Source organism: Chelonia mydas, chromosome 4 (assembly GCF_015237465.2).
Source record: "Chelonia mydas isolate rCheMyd1 chromosome 4, rCheMyd1.pri.v2, whole genome shotgun sequence".
Taxonomy (NCBI): Eukaryota; Metazoa; Chordata; order Testudines; family Cheloniidae; genus Chelonia; species Chelonia mydas.
Window position 1 is genome coordinate 126,014,495 of NC_057852.1, and position 13,533 is coordinate 126,028,027.

Sequence of the window (13,533 nt, forward strand, 5' to 3'; positions counted from 1 at the left end):
AAGGTTTCTACTAGAGCTAGTCACCTTCAAAAGTAGAGGAGATTTCATCGCTGGTTTGTGCACCAGAGTTTTCACCTACCTGTTCTTGATTGCCTGTTGTAATTAAGAGGACAAGACCTTTATAAATTGTCGAAGTTCATCTGGCAGCAATCTCAGCCTTCCATTCACCTGTGGAGGGATTTTCAGGGTTTGCTTATCTCACGGGGCAAGGTTCATTGAGGGACTGATTAAGCTATTTCCACAAATAAGAGGACCTACTTCAATTTAGGTTTTGAACTTGGTCCTTAATTACCTCATGAACAAGCCTCAATTTAAACTATCAATTAAATTTTCTTTGCTGCACTTACCTATGAAAATGGCATTCTTGATGGCCATCACTTCTGCCAAAATGGTTGGAGAATTAGAGGTGTTAATGGCAGATCTCCTCTTTACAGACTTTTTAAAGAAAAAGGTATTGTTACAACCACATCACAAATTTCTATGTAAAATATCATCTGATTTCTACATTAACTGGGTCATACATTTTCCTGCTGTTTTCCCCTAACCCACACCAATCCAGGGAATAATCTGCTCTTCATGCTTTGGGTGTGAGAAGAATGCTAGTCTTCAATCCAGATAGAAGGAGACCATTTAGAAAATGAGATTTTATGTTTTCCTCCATGGACAGATCGAAAGGATCTTCAATTTCCTTGCAAAACTTTCAAAATGGGGTTCCGGGTGTATTCTAAGTTGTTACAAGACTGCTAATGTTCAGCCTACTTCTGGAGTAACTGCCCACTCTACCATATCTCAATCTACCTCCAAGGTGCTGTTGAAAAACATGCCAGACACTGAAATTTGCAAATCTGCAACTTGGGTGTCAGTTCACACTTTCTAACACACTATGTCCTGGTACACACTTGCAGGTCAGTCTCCTGGGACTTTGTGACAGAGAAGAAAATGAGGGCTGTTCGCTTGCACGGCTCTATATCCTCAGTACGGGGCACAAGGAGGCCTGGAACTCATGTGCAGGCTGAATAGGCACTGCTACCGAAAACCCCCAATCAGAGGCACATGGGGAGCATGTGCTCCTGAAATGAAGCACCCATAGGGATACACATCTCAAAGAGCTCCAGTTACTGTACAAAGTAAGTAACCTCTCCATCTCCAAGGAAGTTAAGTCCCTCTTATAGAATTTGTTTATAATCTTTAAAGTTCTCAGTTGATCCTCTTTTGTACCTGTAATAGAGCTGGACTCACCCGGCAGCGCCTCCCACTGATTGTCTTTGGAAATTAGCTCGTCAGCCTCTGGAGCGCCCTCTGCGATCTGGTAATCTGCCTTACCACCAGCCCCAGTCCCTCCCAGGACCCGGTGCCTCCTGCCACTGGGGTGCTGCCCCCGGCAGTAAACTCCAACAATCCCTGAGGGTCTCCCCTCCCCAGGGAACCCCCACCTCACCTCAGTCTTGGCTACTGCCAGTCATCGCTTAACCCTGCTCCCTGGGGCAGACTGCAGTCTATCAGCCACTCATCACGGGCCAGGGATTTGGACCTGCTACCTCTGTCTACCCGTGGGCTGCCCCCTTGCAACCCCAGTACCTAATAGGCCCTAATCTAGGCCTTGCAGCCTGGGGGTTTCCAGGCTGGAGCTCCCCTGGCCTTTCCCCCTCAGCCCTGCTCCAATCTAGGTATTCCCTCAGGTTCTTCCCTCTCTGAACACAGAGACCGACACTGGCTAAGTTTCAGCCTAGCAGCCCCTTTATAGGCCCAGCTGCGACCTGATTGGGGCGTGGCCAAGCTGCCGCCATTTCCCCAATCAGCCTAGCCTTGCTCTCAGCCCTAGCTCTCCCAGGGCTGGCTTTTAAGCCGCACAGGGCAGGAGCGGGTAACCATGTGAACTATGTGAACTTGTAATCAGTTATGAAAAACGTTTTTCTCTGTCTTCACCCTCAATTCTCTTCACCCCCCTCCTCCTTGCTCCCCTGCGCACACACGTACTTTCACAAAAATATCAGAATTTTCAGCCTGTATTAGACCAGACTCTCCCTAAACATGTTCATACTTTTAGGATAATTTTAAAATAAAATTCTAACTTTGATTAAAAAATAAAAGGAACCCCTCCCTTCCATGGTATTCTCAGAAAATCAGACTGCCTAATAAAATTGTGATAATCCAGATTCAGAAATTACTGGCTATTGCGTAAGTATCGAAGTAAAGTGCCAAATGACTATCATTCTAGCTAATGCGTTACTTCCTCAATTAAGCTACATCCTATGAATGTGAATACCTTTATAACAATAATACACAGCAAGGTTTGTATTAGAAAACTATGGTAATGGCAGGCGATGAGCTGGGAGACTGCAACTTATTATGCACATCCTGGTCATTTTATTTTTCCCTCACCTTCTGACTCCTGTTTGCCTATTTCATCTACCCTTTGCATCTTGTAATAAACTTACATTGTAAGCTTTCTGGTGTAGGGACTGCTTTTGTTATGTGCTTTTACAATGCTTAGCATAATGGCACCCTGATCCTTGATGGTGCTAATGTGTTACTACTAGGCATATGGCCTTCATGCCATAAACCACCTAAGAAGTGCAACACTTTTACATAGACCCCAGCATAGCTTGTTGCTATTAGACTATGGCACATTATTTTAAATTTCAATTTTAAAAAAATATTTGAGTGGTTAATGCACAGATGGGGAGCTGAGGAAAAGAGACATTAAAATCAAAAGTATCCACTAATTTTGGGTGCCCAATTTGAGAAGTCTAGGACCTTATTTTTTCAGAGCACTTATCATTCTATAGCGCAGTGGTTCCCAAACTTGTTCCACCGCTTGTGCAGGGAAAGCCCCCTGGCAGGACAGGCCGGACCGGTTTGTTTACCTGCCACGTCTGCAGGTTCAGCTGATCGCGGCTCCCAGTGGCCGCGGTTCGCTGCTCCAGGCCAATGGGAGCTTCTGGAAGCGGCACGGGCCGAGGGACATACTGGCCGCCGCTTCCAGCAACTCCCATTGGCCTGGAGCAGCGAACCGTGGCCACTGCAAACCGCGATCGGCCGAATCTGAGGACGCGGCAGGTAAACAAACCAGCCTGGCCCGCCAGGGGCTTTCCCTGCACAAGTGGCGGAACAAGTTTGGGAATCACTGCTATAGCACTTTATATTTGAACCACGAAGTGGATGCACAAATTAAGAAAGCTAGCTCCGCATATGCTTGCCTTTATAACCAAACCTGGAAGCAACACAGAATCTATCCATAGACAAAAAAAAATTATAATACTGTTGTCCTCATGACATTGCTCTGTAGATGGACTTATTATCAATGGCACATTAAAAATCTTGACAGTTTCCATTTGCAACACTTACGATGACTGCTGGGAATCAAATGGCAGGACCGGGTGTTCAACATGGAAGTTTTGGCAAAAGCTGGTTCACGGTAGCAAGACTCATTTGATTTGCACCCAACTAAGGTGGACTAGACATGTAATTTGTATGCTTGGGACCCATCTATCAAAACAGATTTTATACTCTGAATTTAAGTTCTAGCAACCATAAGAGTGGAGAGCAGATGAAGCACTTCAAAAATACTCTGAAACAAAATCTGCACAAGACAAATATTTCTCACTCAACTTTCGAGCAACTGGTTGCTGACTGCATCAAATGACACTACGACATAAGGGTAGGCGTTCATGATTTTGAGAAGAACCACATTGTGCAGCTGGAAGCACAGCAGCGGGTATGGAAACAACACACAGCTTAAGCAACACAACCACACAAATGGCTTTGTGGTCAGTGAGATAAATGTCATTCTTCCAGAATTGGTCTATGGAGCCATATGAAGACCCAATTGTACAAACTGTCCTCAAAATCGGTATGACTAGTGTTTTATATTTTTAAAGTACAGCTCCCATTACCTTCAGTTGCAGCTGTGAGTGCTCAGCACTTCTTCAGATCTGACCCCTGAGTCTTAAATCAGACACCCAGAAAATGAAGAACATAGAATTAGTGACCACATGTGAAAAGTTTGATTTAATAATAATAATAAAATAATAATAATAATAATTAATAATTAATAATCAGAGCTCTTGTTGTCCTGAGGTGGAGCATGGTGAATTGTTCTGTGTGGATAGTACATGTTCACAAACACATGTAGGAGCTGTGAGGGGGATGAAACTTGCTCAGTGGGGATGGTGGATGTGCTGTCTGGTCAACATAAGGAAGCACAATGGACTGGAGCATGCTCAGTGATCATGGAAACTTCAGAGATTTTAACTGCTAGATTTTAAATCTCTACTGAACATGTGCAAAGTGAGATTTTTCTGAGGCTTATGACATGACCAAATTTGGGAAGGTTTTCACATGAACAGCAAAAGGCACGTCCCTGACAAGAAGGCCTCGTCTCTGCCAAATTTCAGTTTCCTTCTCCCAAGCATGGGGATGGTAGAGCTTCTCAAAGAAAAGGTAGCCAGAATGTTTTAATGTTGCAAAACAACGTATTTTTCCATAGCCTCATTCCTGGAAATAGCTCAACTCTTTTGGCTGAAGGTTTCAGGAAAAAAAATTAGCCTGACAGACAAATGGCATGGAAAATTACAGCCCAACAGTTAAAGTTTGGCAAAACTGTAAGCAATTGAAAACAGGATCTTATATTGGGAAGTGTAGGGTGACTTTAACAATAAGTGGTGCAAGCAGCCCCACTTGTAATAATGGGTGTCTGTATATGTCAGTCATATATGGGCAAGGATCCTTATGCATGGCCTGAGTGAGACTACTCACACGCTTAAATTATACACATGTAAATGTTTGCAAGATTGAGGTGTCTGTGTTTGTGCGCTCTGTTCACCAGAAAGTGCTCTCTGAGTTTGACAGTCACCTGCTCTATGGAAGAGGTACAAATGTACCACTTAAGCCCTCAAAAGTATGTCTTAAGTGTATTTAAGTAGCGTATAGGGCTTGTGCTAGTTGTCCGTACAGGAGTGAATTTCTCTGAGTCAGTCCTAAGCCCTATACTGTTTATTAATTGTATGCCTGCAGATTGTCTCATAGGACAGACTCTGCATCAAAGGTCTGATTCACTTCCTCCTTCAACAAGAGCTTAGTTTTCAGCTAATCTGGAAATATAATGTTGTCCTTTGATACCAAGGTCACTCAACTGATGTATTGAGGACAGTAGTCTCTTAAAGGGATTTGACCATAAGAACAAAACTGATATTCCTAAAAGGTGCCAGTCTCTGCATGGGATACTTGATTGAGATTGGAACCCCAGGTGCCTTTAAACATTCTAGAAATGAGTTGAAAGGCCAAGGCACTTTGTAAAGTCAAAGTTCATTCATTACTGCTCTCAGAAATAGACAAGGGGTTTGAAAAGAGGTCACTCTTTAGTTAAAGACTGTTGCTCATAGTCTGCGCAGAAAACAACCTGAAGTTTCTTAGAACATCCCACCTACCAGCAAAAATAATTTGTCTGTGGACAGACTTGGCATATAACAGTCTTTCAAGTAAATGGTTGCTTCATTCTGAAATCGTTCAGTTCTGGTAAACATTTCTATTTTTAAAATCTCTGCTCTGATCCTGTCCATTTAAGTGTATCATTGTTTTATTTAAAAAAAAGAGAGAAATTACTAGAGATGAGCTGGAACTAAAAATCAAAATAACACGTCTATTTCTCCACTTTCTTGTAACTTGTGTGGTAATTCATACCTGTGCAAAATGGGTGTAATATGTAACCAGCTCAGAATAGTTGTATTCTAGATATACTTTGCATAGGTGTAAATGAAGACATTAGCTGCCATGGGTGATTAGAGACTAAACCTAGATATGAATTCCCAAGATGGACCACTCTCTACAATGGATTGAACCAAAATACATAGGTGCTATAGATTTCAAATCCAGCCCCACTGGGTTGCAAAATGAGAGCCTTACATTCTGTGCTACCATGTGTAAGCTCAAATCTCTAAATTGGTGGTTCTCAAACTAGGGCCACCGCTTGTTTAGGGAAAGCCCCTGGCAGGCCTGGCCGGTTTGTTTACCTGCCGTGTCTGCAGGTTCGGCTGATCGCGGATCCCACTGGCCGTGGTTTGCCGCTCCAGGCCAATGGGGGCTGCAGGAAGCGGCCTGGGCTGAGGGATGCGCTGGCTGCCCTTCCTGCAGCCCCCATTGGCCTGGAGTGGTGAACCGCGGCCAGTGGGAGCTGTGATCAGCCGAACCTGTGGACGCGGCAGGTAAACAAACCAGCCTGGCTCGCCAGGGGCTTTCCCTGAACAAGCGGCAGCCCTAGTTTGAGAAACACTGCTCTAAACTACAGTTTATATCGTACAAACAGGGTCTACATGTGTTGACTCAGCAGGATCAGCTGGCTAGCAGCAGACTGCTGATTGGACACATCTTGGTATAATAAAGCTTTTTGTTTTTGCCCCACTACTTGTCTGAGCAGCTAGTCTTAGGCCCATTGCTGTCCAGGCCCCACCCTCCTTTGGGACCAAACTCCTGCTTACCCAAGCCACTCTTCTGACCTGCCTGAACCCTGGTTAGCCAAGCCTGTCGCTTAGTCTGCCCGCTAAGTCTGTCTAGGCGCCTTGTCTGTTCATCCACTGCCTTCCCCCAGACTGATACCTAACTGCTGAACCTGCCTGCACCCTGGACTACGCAACCTGGCTCTCCCTTTGGACAGTAACCTCTCACTGATATCTCAGAGAGCCCTGGCTGCTCCCCGAGCATGGCCATCTGGCTTCAGCCCAGGTCTTAATTCTGAGGCTCGGCCTGCTCATAGTGGGCCTTGATAGTCATGGATCTGATTCTATCTGAGGTATTTCTGGGACACAGATCACACTAATGCCTGAGCACCTAATACAGTAATTAAGATTTAGTAGTCTCTGCTCTTCTCTCTTAGGTTAGGCATCTTCTCTTCCTCTCTCCCTCTCTATTAGTGTAATTGCTTGTCTTTATTTCAGGTAGATTTCTGCAAAACGGTCAGTATTATAGCATGCTCTGAAAACAGTTTTGGTTTGGGTTCATTCTTATCTCTTCTAGTCAGCCTTTCCATAGACAGGATCATTGACCAAGAATGTCATATCTTGGGCTCTTTCACCCTTTGGCCTGAGTACTGCTAGCTACATTGACTCAGAAGAGTGCTACTGTCTTCATTGGTCATGAATAGAGAGGTGGTCTCTGATGGAGCCCGGTCCAAAATTACTGAAGGTTTTAAGGTTTCAGATAAGGGATTTGAATTAGCCTAAGAGGAATAAGCACGTTAGCTGTATATTGTTGCTAAAAGGATTAGCAGCAAAAGAGTTAACATTCTTGACTTTAGGACTAGAAACCTAATTTTATCTTAAGGGAAAGTTTAAATTTTGGAGCACAGTTTTGTGGCAACTGATAGATTTTACAGCAGATTTTCAACCAGACACATAAAAACTGCTTAACTAAAATGGAGTGATATCATTCTTAATCAAATCAGAAGAGATAACTAGACAATACAACATGTATTGGAATAAAAGCCAGCCTACCCTCAGAAGTGAGAACAAAGGTGTGGTAGGGTTTTATTTAAGTTTCCGTCTGTAATTTGAACCAGTTGTTTAATGTTAGTATCTGTTTTAGCCTATAGCTGTAAAAGCATATCAGAGACCACTTAAATGGATGCAATATTGTTTCAAGTAATCCATGATCATATTCTATAGATATCTGAATGGAAATTTTGATGTAGTCCACTGAATATAGGTGTTTGAACATGAATAACTGGAGGCCCTTTTGTTGGTAAACCCTGACAATAAACAGAATTATTTCACTGTGGAAACCAGTGCTTTCCTCTGAGCCTGAGTTTGGTTTTCTCTCTTGTACTGTATAGTATAGAAAAATCTCTACTAAAGAGGAAAATATTGACATGATAAAGAATATTAACATACTACATATAGTAGTAAGAGATTTTTCTTGTGAATACCAGTGTTGTGAACCTATGTTAAGGCCCAAACTTATTATAATCTATTAAAATTAAATAAAAAAAATATACTAATCATTTTATGTTTGCTGCCAAGTTTTAAAGAAAGTTCCACCAGATCAGTGGCTTGAGTTGTCGGCTAAGCACCTGGAGCCAGAGCTTGGTAAAGTGCTGAATGAGTTTTTGATAATAGTAGCCTCTTCTGGCATATATCACATTGGCTCGTTCACCTGCACATCCACCAATGTGATATATGCCATCATGTGCCAGCAATGCCCCTCTGCCATGTACATTGGTCAAACTGGACAGTCTCTACGTAAAAGAATAAATGGACACAAATCAGATGTCAAGAATTATAACATTCATAAACCAGTCGGAAAACACTTCAATCCCTCTGGTCACGCAATCACAGACATGAAGGTCGTTATCTTACAAGAAAAAAACTTCAAATCCAGACTCCAGCGAGAAACTGCTGAATTGGAATTCATTTGCAAATTGGATACTATTAATTTAGGCTTAAATAGAGACTGGGAGTGGCTAAGTCATTATGCAAGGTAGCCTATTTCCCCTTGTTTTTTCCTACCACCCCCCCACCCCCAGACGTTCTGGTTAAACTTGGATTTATGCTGGAAATGGCCCACCTTGATTGTCATGCACATTGTGGGGAGAGTGGTCAGTTTGGATGAGCTATTGCCAGCAGGAGAGTGAGTTTGTGTGAGTGGGGGGAGGGGGTGAGAAAACCTGGATTTGTGCTGGAAATGGCCCACCTTGATTATCATGCACATTGTAGGGAGAGTGGTCACTTTGGATAAGCTGTTACCAGCAGGAGAGTGAGTTTGTGTGTGTGTGTTTTTTTTTTTTGGGGGGGGGGGTGAGAAAACCTGTATTTGTGCTGGAAATGGCCCACCTTGATTATCATGCACATTGTAGGGAGAGTGGTCACTTTGGATGAGCTATTACCAGCAGGAGAGTGAGTTTGTGTGTGTATGGGAGTGGGGGGGTGAGAAAACCTGGATTTGTGCTGGAAATGTCCCACCTTGATTATCATGCACATTGTAGGGAGAGTGGTCACTTTGGATAAGCTGTTACCAGCAGGAGAGTGAGTTTGTGTGTGTGGTTTTTGGAGGGGGGTGAGGGTGTGAGAGAACCTGGATTTGTGCTGGAAATGGCCCACCTTGATTATCATACACATTGTGAAGAGAGTGGTCACTTTGGATGGGCTATTACCAGCAGGAGAGTGAGTTTGTGGGGGGGGGGGGGGGGTGGAGGGTGAGAAAACCTGGATTTGTGCTGGAAATGGCCCAACTTGATGATCACTTTAGATAAGCTATTACCAGCAGGAGAGTGGGGTGGGAGGAGGTATTGTTTCATGGTCTCTGTGTATATAATGTCTTCTGCAGTTTCCACAGTATGCATCTGATGAAGTGAGCTGTAGCTCACGAAAGCTCATGCTCAAATAAATTGGTTAGTCTCTAAGGTGCCACAAGTACTCCTTTTCTTTTTGCGAATACAGACTAACACGGCTGTTACTCTGAAACCTATGAGTAAAAAGATGGTGTCAGAGGATGAGATCTACCAGTTCTAAAATCCTGAAGTACATAGTGATCAGAAGCAATCAGTTCAATTCACTAACTATTGTTAATACTTCCTTTGTTTGTCAGTTAATTTTAAATCCAAAACATGTTTTGATAAACTTTTTAATAAACTTTTTTGCTTATGTATCTAGCACATTTAAAACAGTTTCTATTTAATAAAAATAAAATAAAAGTTCTGTTTTTGGCATTTTAAATTGAATTGGAAATTCCATCCAAATACAGCATGACATAAATTGGAAGTGAAAAATTAATCATCTTATAAATAAGAACTGAATCATTCACCATTTTCTAACACACTAAAAAATGTAAAAATTTAAGAATCTGAATATATTTAAGTTAAGCTATATAATTGATTAAATAAAGGTGTACAGATATAGTGTATCCCCCTGGTTAGCAAAAAGAAGCAGCACATTTAGTGTGAGGATTATATTTAATTATAACCATATTTTAATGGTTACCAACCAGTGAGAATGAAGCTTTCTTTAGGAAAATAACTGAAAAATACAAATGTAAAATATGACTAAAATTGCTGATTTAAATCACAATTAAAATGGGCGATTTAAATCAATGCACCTTGCTTGTGCTGAACTAGACGTAGATGAATATTCCCACTGACTTCCACTGAACTATTCATGTGTAAACTTAAGTATGTCATAAGTGTTTGAAGTGTCGAGATTTTAGTTTAAGACCAGAGGCAATGAGTGTTAAATAAAATAGAGAGAGAGGATGAGAAGGGTAACAGTAAAACATTTTTATATAGACTGGTGATGATCAGTTTCCTGGTACTAAGTCAATTTTTTTCATACTGATATATGTAAATATATTAGTAATTGCTTTGGAATTCTCTTCCTTTTGTGGTTTACCAAAGCCTGAGTATGACTACCTTCAACATGGTGTGCAAGACTGATATATTTAATCTTGAGAAGGGGATCTGTTGTCTTTGGGGCATGGGAATTTGTTGTTGTTTAATTGAATAGTTTTAGTGAAGGATGGGTACTGAAGTGGGTAATATTTTAGTCCATACTGCATGCATTAGTAATTATTTTTAAATGTGCCCAAGGTGTACACAAATGTGTACACCTGCTGATGGGCATGTAATAAAAAAATCCATAAAATATTTAAAACTTAGTTACATGAATAAAACCAGTACTTAGTTACCAAGAACCATTACATTATGGGTCACGTGATGATTGTGCCACATGCCTTCTTATTTCTTACACAGGCATACAAATAACTGCTTTTTTTCTTGTTAGTCAGAGCAAAAATTTGTTAAATGAAATAAGTATTTGTGGTTGTTACAGCCTCTTTCTCATTCTCTGATGTAAAATGAAACAATCTACATATTTTAACATAAAAGTGTAGCACATGAGTACAGTCAAGTGGCTAGAAACTGGATCTGGGATTCTGGGATTTGCCACATTTAATATACATGGAACCCCCTCATATCTGACATTTGTATGGAAACTGGTTGCCTCATGCTATTTCTAATGAGCTACAAAGTCTTTCACCAGTTTGAATCCAGACCAGCTCATTAAGGATTAAAGTTGTCCCCATCTAATGGATGTTTAGTGGTCTCTGTATGAGATAAGTTGAGTGACTCTCATTTCCAGCTCCTAATCACAAATTAACCATAAGCTCTGAGCTAATTGGCAGATTCTGCAAAGACACTTAAGGACAGTATGGACCAGGAAGATTGAGATTAACCCTGTTTCTCCTAGAGGGAGACCTTCCCCTCTCCACCCTCACCACTCCCCAAGCTCAGGGTAAGACATGCCAACGAGAGAGTGTGTAGGGGAAACTTGCCTTGCTACTGCCCTGTAGAGGACTTCTATCACCAGGGCAGTCAAGCCTATGTCTTTCACAATCATAAAATCAACATTTTTTTAACTAAAATGTATGGGTATATACAAATTATTGGAAAATACACAAATTAGCTCATTAAAGTATTTACATGGAATGCCATACAAGAGTGACACCAAATTTGGTATCTATGCATCAGTTTACCCATATGTAAAAAAATATACAATTATATGCACCTCACATGAGTTTTGTGAGGATTACTTCACTGATGTTATTAAAGTGCTTTAAGACTCTCCTACAAGAGATAGTTTACACTTCTATGGCATAGTATTAGTACTTAGAAAGAATAAAGACTTCGCCTGTAACAGTTAAAAATGATTGTACAGCATCTTCTCTTTATCTCATTGTAGTTTTCTTGTGCCATCCTCATCAGTAAAATACAATGGCCTTTCTCCCACAATTTAACAGTAATCCAAGCAGATACAATACAATACAGTGGATGCCAGTTATTAGCAACTTCTTGCTTCCCAGCAAAATGTTGCCATTATTCAAAAGTTGCCAGTAAGCAACTGCCCCCCTCCCCCATTTTTGTGTATATATAGATGTGTGGAACAACAATACCCTGTAGTTATAGAAGCATGGCATTGAAATACATTTATGTATTACATTTTTGTAAGATACAGTGTTAAAAAATAAACCTGAAAAATCCAAACATTCAATACTTAGTTTCCTTTAATACTATAAGTTTACCCTGTGTAATTGCCAAAATATGGTAACTTCTGTTCACATTCAGACTCTATGCTCCCTCCCAGTCAGTTGCTTACATGACACATGTGAAAACCAAAAAGGAATTGTGTGTGTATTAGGGCTGTTGATTAATTGCAGTTAACTCATGCGATTAACCCCCCAAATTAATCACAATTAAAAAAATTAATCGCACTGTTAAACAATAGAATACCAATTGAAATGTATTAAAATATTTTTGGATGTTTTTCTACATTTTTAAATATATTGATTTCAATTTACAACACAGAATACAACGTGTACTGTGCTCACTTTATATTACTTTCTATTACAAATATTTGCATTGTAAAAATGACAGACAAAATAAATAGTATTTTTCAATTCACCTCATACAAATAGTGTGGTGCAATCTCTTTATCATGAAAGTGCACCTTACAAATGTAGAGTTTTTTGTTACATAACTGTACTCAAGAACAAAACAATGTAAAGCTTTAGAGCCTCCAAGTCCACTAAGTCCTACTTCTTGTTCAGCCAATCTCTAAGAGAAACAAGTTTGTTTACATTTACAGGAGATAATGCTGCCCACTTCTGAATTATAATGTCACCTGAATGTGAGAACAGGTATTCTCATGTCACTGTTGTAGCTGGTGTTGCAAGATATTTATGTGTCAGATGCACTAAAGATTCATATGCCTGTTCATGCTTTGGCCATCGTTCCAGAGGACATGCTTCCATGGAGATCATGCTCGTTTAAAAAAAAAGTGTTAATTGAATGTGTGACTGAACTCTTTTGGGGAGAATTTTATGTCTCCTGCTGTTTTACCCACATTCTGCCATGTATTTCATGTTAAAGCAGTCTCGGATGATGAACCAGTACATGTTGTTCATTTTAAGAACACTTTCACGGCAAATTTGACAAAATGAAAAGAAGGTACCAATGTGAGATTTCTAAAGATAGCTACATCACTCGACTCAAGATTTAAGAATCTGAAGTGCCTTCCAAAATCTGAGAGGGATGAAGTGTGGTGCATGCTTTCAGAAGTCTTAAAAGAGCAACACTTTGATGCAGAAACTACAGACCCCAAACCACCAAAAAAGAAAATCCAGCTTCTGCTGGTGGCATCTGACTCAACTGATGAAAATGAACATGCATCAGTCCGCACTGATTTGGATTGTTATCGAGCAGAACCCATCATCAGCATGGATGCGTGTCCTCTGGAATGGTGGTTGAAATATCAAGGGACATATGAATCTTTAGCAAATCTGGCATGTAAATATCTTGCGAAACCGGCTACAACAGTGCCATGCAAATGCCTGTTCTCACTTTCAGGTGACATTGTAACAAGAAGCAGACAGCATTGTCTTCAGCAAATGTGAACAAACTTGTTTGTCTGAGCGATTGGCTGAACAAGAAGTAGGACTGATTGGACTTGTAGGCTTTAAAGTTTTACATTTTATTTTTGAATGTACGTTATTTTT

General features: G+C 40.8%; 1 protein-coding gene and 1 long non-coding RNA gene across 4 annotated transcripts in view; one reads left to right on the top strand and one right to left on the bottom strand.

The window, feature by feature from the left end:
• Window positions 1–13,533, top strand: part of CTBP1 (C-terminal binding protein 1) — a 408,406-nt gene that overhangs the window by 252,239 nt on the left and 142,634 nt on the right. The gene's annotated exons all lie outside the window — the stretch shown is intronic.
• The window catches only part of LOC119566148, a 75,361-nt gene that overhangs the window by 2,075 nt on the left and 59,753 nt on the right, over window positions 1–13,533 (bottom strand). Inside the window, exons 2-3 of one of the 2 annotated variants that reach the window (XR_006290236.1) lie at window positions 348–435; window positions 80–168 (exon numbers count right to left, since the gene is read on the bottom strand). This is a non-coding gene — a long non-coding RNA (uncharacterized LOC119566148). Of the gene's footprint in view, window positions 1–79; window positions 169–347; window positions 911–13,533 lie in introns of those variants that run through there. The other variant, XR_005225251.2, reaches the window with a different exon arrangement.